This window comes from Chelmon rostratus, chromosome 4 (assembly GCF_017976325.1).
Source record: "Chelmon rostratus isolate fCheRos1 chromosome 4, fCheRos1.pri, whole genome shotgun sequence".
In the NCBI taxonomy this organism is placed as follows: domain Eukaryota; kingdom Metazoa; phylum Chordata; class Actinopteri; order Chaetodontiformes; family Chaetodontidae; genus Chelmon; species Chelmon rostratus.
In genome coordinates this window covers 6,769,388-6,776,604 of record NC_055661.1, presented here as the reverse complement: position 1 = coordinate 6,776,604, position 7,217 = coordinate 6,769,388, and positions in this window count along the sequence as shown.

Below are 7,217 nucleotides of genomic sequence, written 5' to 3'. Positions count from 1 at the left end.
AATGTGGTGCTTTTCAGGACTCCCTCAGGGGTCTCGCTGTTCTGTAAAGTGGTACGTTTGTGGTTAAGAAAATGCTGAAGTGGGTTTATTTCTAAAATTTCCACACAAGAAGTACACGAGTAGATGCACGTGCGAGGACAGGGAGTTGGCTTCTCAGCGGGCGACACCCTTAATATTGCATGCTTGGCTGAACGGTGCTTTCATCAGGACCATGAGAAAGTTCAGAGAATGCAAAAATACACACAGTGGTGAAATTACAGTGGTCTTTAACATCTACATAATAATACAGCTCTAATCGATATTTTTAGAATAATAATGTGGCAGTTTCAGCTCATTGTTTAGCTGGCTACCCACAATTCTACTGTTGTAACCGCTGTCAAAGTGTTGCTTTCAGCTGCAGCAGGCAGGTAGCGCATTTAGCAGCTAGGTCAGGAGCTGGTGGAGACCAAAAACAGAGCTAGGCAGAGAGGATATTTGGACCCTACTTAGAATGACTGCAGTCGTAGTAGTGCTCTTACTGCTGTAGTAAGGGTTGACAATCAAGGAGTTTGGAGGATGGCATGTTTTTTTTTTTTTTAGCTGTCAAAAAAGCAAAAACACAATATCAAAAATCTACAGAAAGAATTAAATTGATCCTGCTAATGTGCTTGTTTCAAAAGTTCCTAAGAAGTTTCCACTGTTAGCCATATAATGTGAAAACAAAAGCTACAGTAACTAACTGGACTTAGAGAATAGTCAGTTACCAGTATAAGACTGTGGTTTCACTGACTGACACACTGTGATACTGAAGATCAGGACCACATTTTTCCACAAACTTCTGCTCACAACCAGGACGATGCCACTCGTCATGTCTCTCACTGCGGATGCATTTGTTTTCACATTGGCTTCACTGAAGTGCTAGAACATGTTCATTCACTCTTTTTACCCTTTGCCTTTGCCTGAATCTCTGAAAGCTAAGCTGAGAAATAAAGTTTCTGTTTTTCCATCATGTAGACTGATAGTTGCTTCTTAGCGAAAAGGAAATGGAAATGGAAACAGAGACTGGGAGGCAGGGTGGATCGAAGCTAAATGCGACAGTCAACCAGCTTATCTCAGTGATCCACATCCACTGAGTCAGGCTGTGTTGTATATAAAGTGCACACAGGATGTTGTTGGCCCCATGTCTCTAATTTTAGACTGTACAAATGATTTCATCAAGGCACTTCTGAGCCTTTTTGGCATGTGACCCTTTATAGCCAAGCTGTGCCTACTCATTCACCTTTGACCCACGTTGTATACGTCTCTCAGCTGTGAGCAGTTCAGCCAGTGAGTGATGGTTCCTTTACAGCAAAGCAAGGATTTGGAAAAGAGCTTGATTGTAACAGATGTTCTTCTTATGTCTTGTTAACCCCAAGGTTGGAACTACAACTTCCGAGGTCTGTTGTTTCCTGTTGACAATTTTTCTTTTGGGAGTGTTTTAAATGTGGGCCTACAAAGATCCGAAACCAACAGAAATGATTTGCTCTTGGAAAGGATATATTTCAGGTGATTTCTATGCAGATGACAGCAAAACCTGATCTAAAATTATTAAAGAAGAAAGAAAGAAGAGTTATGCATCCAGCATCGACAGAGGAGTGCAGAGAAGCAACTAGAGACGCAACTCAATCAGGCCGGACATCGAGCGAGGTGAACCATCCATCATAGTTTCGCCTTGTGTAGCAACCGTCAAAAATGCAGGCTAGGGCACTCCCACTGCAGCGGCTGCCAGTGATACACACAAATCATCGCGGCTCCACGGCTAAGCCCCGTGAGTCATACCTTAGCTAAACTGACAGACTCTTGAATCAAAGATGAATGGCTGAGTCAGTGCCTCTCATCACAATGTGGTGTTGGTTTCCTCTACGGTGGTTTGCACTGTCTGTGAGAATAGATGCTGACTGCCACCGATAGCAGATCACCGAGAGCACGGCGAGCAGGGCAGAGCACTTCTTTACCATCCTTATGTGTTATCATATGAGGAGAATTTTTCAGTGCGACAGCAAGCCTACACACAATTATCCATTCACAGTAATAATCATAGCAAAAACAAAGTAAAATGTCATTTGTATCTCCAATTTCCTCCTTTTCTCACAACCCTGGTGATGTCCAATAGTCAACTAATGCTGTTAACATTACAGAGTTCTTAACTAGCAGTCCAATGATGACAGACCCTTAAAACTAATCTCAGTTCATCAAATTTATATATTTAGAAGTTTTTACATGAAACTAATCCCTTAAAATGATGTCTTCAAATGATTCAGGTGTACTCCCTGTGTCTCCAGGATAAATGCAGCAGTGTCGGCTATAATAGAAGTTTGAAGTTTAGTTTGATTAAAAACTTGGTTTTCATTGGAGGGTGTCTTTAACCAGACCAGCACTTTCTCTATATGTTTAGACCTGGTTTACTAATGATCTAAGAGTACATGGGAATGGGATTGGAAGCACTGGAGCATTAAGATCGCAGCCAAGTAACTCAATAAATGCATCATGAAAAAAACAGATGGCCCAAGTTTAGCGTCCATGAAGTATTGCCTCTTTATCTTAGAGGAAAAATCAAATTGTGATCAAAAAGTATATATGGTGTATATGTATGTGTGTGTGTGTGTGTGTGTGTGTGTATTTATTTAAAAATTATAATCTTCCATGCAACGTTTATTTCAGATAGTATAGAAGAAGTGCACTGACTGTATTTCTTCTGGTCAAGTGCGATTCACATAAGATGTAGTTAAGAGCTAATGTACAGACAGATACTGAAAGTGAACACAGAAACACTATTTTAGCAAGCTTACACTTGCTAACATTTTATTTTCACACAGTTTGATTTCTTTTTGCTTTGCTAGGCTAAACACGTCGTCGGCCTAACTTCGTTCAGGAGCTTTTGTGCGGATCACATTGTCTTCATTTAGCTACAGATAAAGTTTGTCCAGTTGTCTTGGAACTGCTCAAACTTCCCACAGCTGAAGGCTGTGTGATATGGTCAAAGTGGTGGTTGTTGCTGTTTCCTGACAGCAATTGTTCTTTAAACAAGAGAATAATCTTTTCATTCTAAGTTTACTATGAGAACAAACCCTGATAGGAAACTGTCCCTATCTATTTCATATTTAAAATTCAGTTGTCATCTGTTAGACCCTATTTGAAGGTAGCAACATTTGTTGCGTATAATTTTGCAGTGTGCTCACGCCAGAATTCCCCCAGATTGCCAGCAATATCCTCCATTCATCAGGCTACTGTATAACACCAACTTTCAGATGATTTCAGAGGGGCTATTGTGCCATTAGCATTACATAATCATGGAAAATCATGAAATGTTTCCTCAGACCAGGCCTGACAGACAGACAGGAAATGTGCTTTGTGAGTTATGAATGCTTATAGCAGCGCTAATATACTGCGCAGCATCTGAAGACCATGGAGAAGTAACGGCACTTTCACTTTTGTGTGATTTGTGACTACACTGCTTAGCTGCTAAGCCACCGTAAAACCACATTATGGTTACTGAATAAAGGACAAGCAGTGTGTTCACATTCTGCCAGGCTTAGCTGAAAGAATTATCGCCTACCAAGTCCTTTTCGCTCTATTCTGTGTTTGTGTGTGTTGGTTTATGTGTGTGTTCTGCTCTGGCTTGTCTGGACAGTGTGTTTGTATATCTGATGTCACTGACTTATCTTTTTTATCCATCCAAGCACAGACTGAAGTGGATTTGGAACAAAAGACTGTGTGCGGCAGTCAGGTGAATCGACACAAGACCCTCTGCTGTCTGAATCATCACACACTCGATCCAATCATCGGGAAGAGGCCTTTTCAAAAGCCACATGATACAGCTGTTCTCTCTGAAGAGGGGTCATGCAGTGTTTTTTCTTATGGAATATTGTTTCTGCGAACCGGCTGAATGCTGATCACCCGAAGCAAATTTGGGCCATCGAATAATAAAAAGATTGACATCCCACCATACTCAGCGACACGCACGACGGTGCGGCGGTTGCAGAGGGAGGTGGAGGGAGAGCGCACAGAGCAATTTCGGTTGATCTAGGTGAGGGTTCAGGAGGGGTGCTCGCCACAGTAAGCAGCCTGTGTCTGTCTGACCCTGCGTGGTCGTGCCTGAAGCCCTCTGGTCCCTAAAATGTGCTTTTCCATCGTGCCGGGCAAAGTCAGACAGCTCGTCTGTATGACTGACAAGTGCAAGTGAGCGAGCTGAAGGGGAGGAAGCGAGGACTTCCAGTACTCTTTTCTACAGGGTAAAACATTTCAACTAAAATGTACAGAAAGAAATGATGTTCTTCTGTACTATAACTAATTCTGCACTTTTGTAGTATAGTTCCTAAAACCCTTCTTACACCACAAAATGTGATACGCTGTTGTGCAGAAAACAAGTGTCTGGTAGGAAAATGTCATATGGTCGGATGAATCATATGCCAAAGGAAGTCCTTGTCTGGGTTTTTATTTCTCACGGATGAGAGATCTGGCTAAATTAGCACGCGAAGCCTTAAACTGTGAGGTAACGGCTCATAAATACTCTGAAGGATTGCATTCATGTTATTGTGATCAGACTTTTATCTCCCTCGGCTGACAGTTCAGCTGCAGAGCACTGAATGGATTTATGAGCAAAAACACAACATGAGCTACCCTGATGTCCCAGTCCCATCACTGTAAACCAGTTGAGCACCACATGTTGGATTTCTTGTGAAAACAAACAAACAAAAGCATAGCATTGAGTCAGAATCTTTGAAGTTTAGTAAAGCTTTGGTGGGGGCCCAATTCCACACTAAGACATTTCATCTTGGCCTGTCCATTTTTTGTGATTGTTACGTGATAACATAAGGCAGCCCGTGCAAAGCCAGACAAAAAGGTCATCTCAAGCTGGTCATGAAACATGACAAGAAAAGAGTGGTGGAGTAACTTACTTAAAGGTAGTTAAAGTTAAAGTACTAATATCTCACTGTAAAAATACTCTGTTACAAGTAAGAGGCCCGCATTGAAAATGCTACTTCAGTACAAGTATGAAAGTGTAATGGGGAAAATGTACTTTAGTATTGAAAGTAAAAGTGCTCTTTGACTCTCACACTATTATATATTCTATCATTACATTATTATCACTCATGCATTCATTTAAAAGCATGAGAAACAGACATTTGACTGTTATCGTTAGCTGAGCTGGAACTCAATTTGAAGCTATTACTGTCATTCTGGATTCACATGCTGATTATTTTCTCCATTAATCAATTGATTGGTTTGTAAAAATTCAAAAAATAGTGAGAAATTAGCCAGATCCCGAAGTGACACCTTCACTGACAATTCAACCAACAGTACAAGCCTCCACACGATTAAAACTACATTAAAATAGTTCAGCTCTATGTGTTTGTTCATCTACTTGTATCCGCCGCAGTTGAAGTTATAACAAAGCATCATATTTCAGATGATTGTTAATGTGTTTTTTTTAATTTCCAAACATTTTAATTTGTAAAAAACTACTCAGTACTGCTGTCAGATAATTCTAGGGTAAGTAAAAAAGTAGAATATTCCTCCTCTGAATTTTAGTGGAGTAAGGTAGAAGTACCTCAATTTTTTTGTTACATTACACCACTCTTATGAAAGTAAGCAGCGATATTCTAAAATCATTCTCGAAATGATCAGCTGCTGCATGTTGAAGCTGTTGTGCTGAACATGTCTTCACTTTCTTTCTCCAAAATGATTCTTCTGCATGTTGTCCATTGTTGAGAACCACCGCCGTCCCCCACCGTCTGGCGTCAGGAATCAGTGTCGCAAGTGTTTCACCAGAAGAGCGAGTGGAAGTGAAACAGCTTTCAGTAGCTGAGGGACGTGAGGCCGGGCCAGATTCAGGGGAAGTCACACTGACAGGTTCCTATTATGCCGTTGGCTGTCCTCAGACAGAAGCCCCTGCCTCGAGCGTCACACTTCAATGACTGACTGCTCTGTTTGTCAGCGGGAATCTTGAAGACACTGCGCTGACCACATTTTCCTGTTTTTTAGTGTAAGCAAGGATGAAGCTTCTCAGTTTCTTCAGTGCTGATTCTACCATCAGAAAACAGACTGGACAAAAACCCTAGGAAATATGGAAATCCTGTCCCCTGCGCTCACCTCATGTTAGAAGTGTCCTGACCATGGAATGGCTAATTAAAATCCAGAACATATAATTAGTTGATTGATCAGACAATAGTTAGCAGCAATAAAATACATATTAATGTAGGTCATAAGATAGAGGTTGAAAGATACAAACAAAATACACAAATGCAACGTTAAACCTATAAAACATGATCCATGATGCCAGTTTTAAACTTTGGCACTTAACACCTGTAGTTAAACCTGTTGTACAGTCATGCTGTTGTTCAAATGAGGCTGCTTCTGTGCGTATGATAAGACCAGGCTTTTGTCTCCATCTAGTGGTCATATTTACACACATACACAAATTATGATCTACTCTTGAGCCACGCACAAAGAGTCAAATTCAGACTGATAGCCTTGATATTATGGTTGTGAGGTGCATGTTCCATAACAAATGTATGTTTCATGAAACTATTTACTGATTACTGAGCTCATGCCAACAAGCAGCATCCAGTGGCACCTTGTGGTCCATTACCAGTGAAACTTCAGGCATGTACTCATCTGAAAGTTCATATAAGGCTGAAGACTTTTTTACAAGCATGTTGTGTAATTATGGAACTGTGCAACTAATTATTTTCACGATTGATTAATCTGTTGTTGTTGTTTTTTTTTCAATTGCTCAGTCTATTAAATGGCAGTGAATAATGAAAAACACAATCGCCCTGAGCCAAAACACCTTAAAATTGCTTGTTGGGGACAACTAATGGTCTAAAACCCAAAACTATTTAATTTTCTATGATATAAAACAGATAAAAGCAGCTAATCTTAACAGTAGAGAAGCAGGAACCAGGGAATGCTCTGTTGATTGATGCTGTGGAGTTATGTTGTAAATAGTATAAAAATCCTGTTTCATTGTTTCTCACCAAAAGTGATGTTGTGTATTCTTAGGTCTAACTGACATGATGATTGTATTTCCTGAACAGCGCTGTACATTAACCTCTTCTGCACAAAGCACAGCTGCGACAGAGGTTGAAAGTTTATTTAGCACAGGCCAGAAAACAAGAACAAAAAATCGTATTAAACGCCTGTCAGCATCTCGAAAAACAGCCACAAGTAGTGCAGTTCATCGCTTAAACACACAT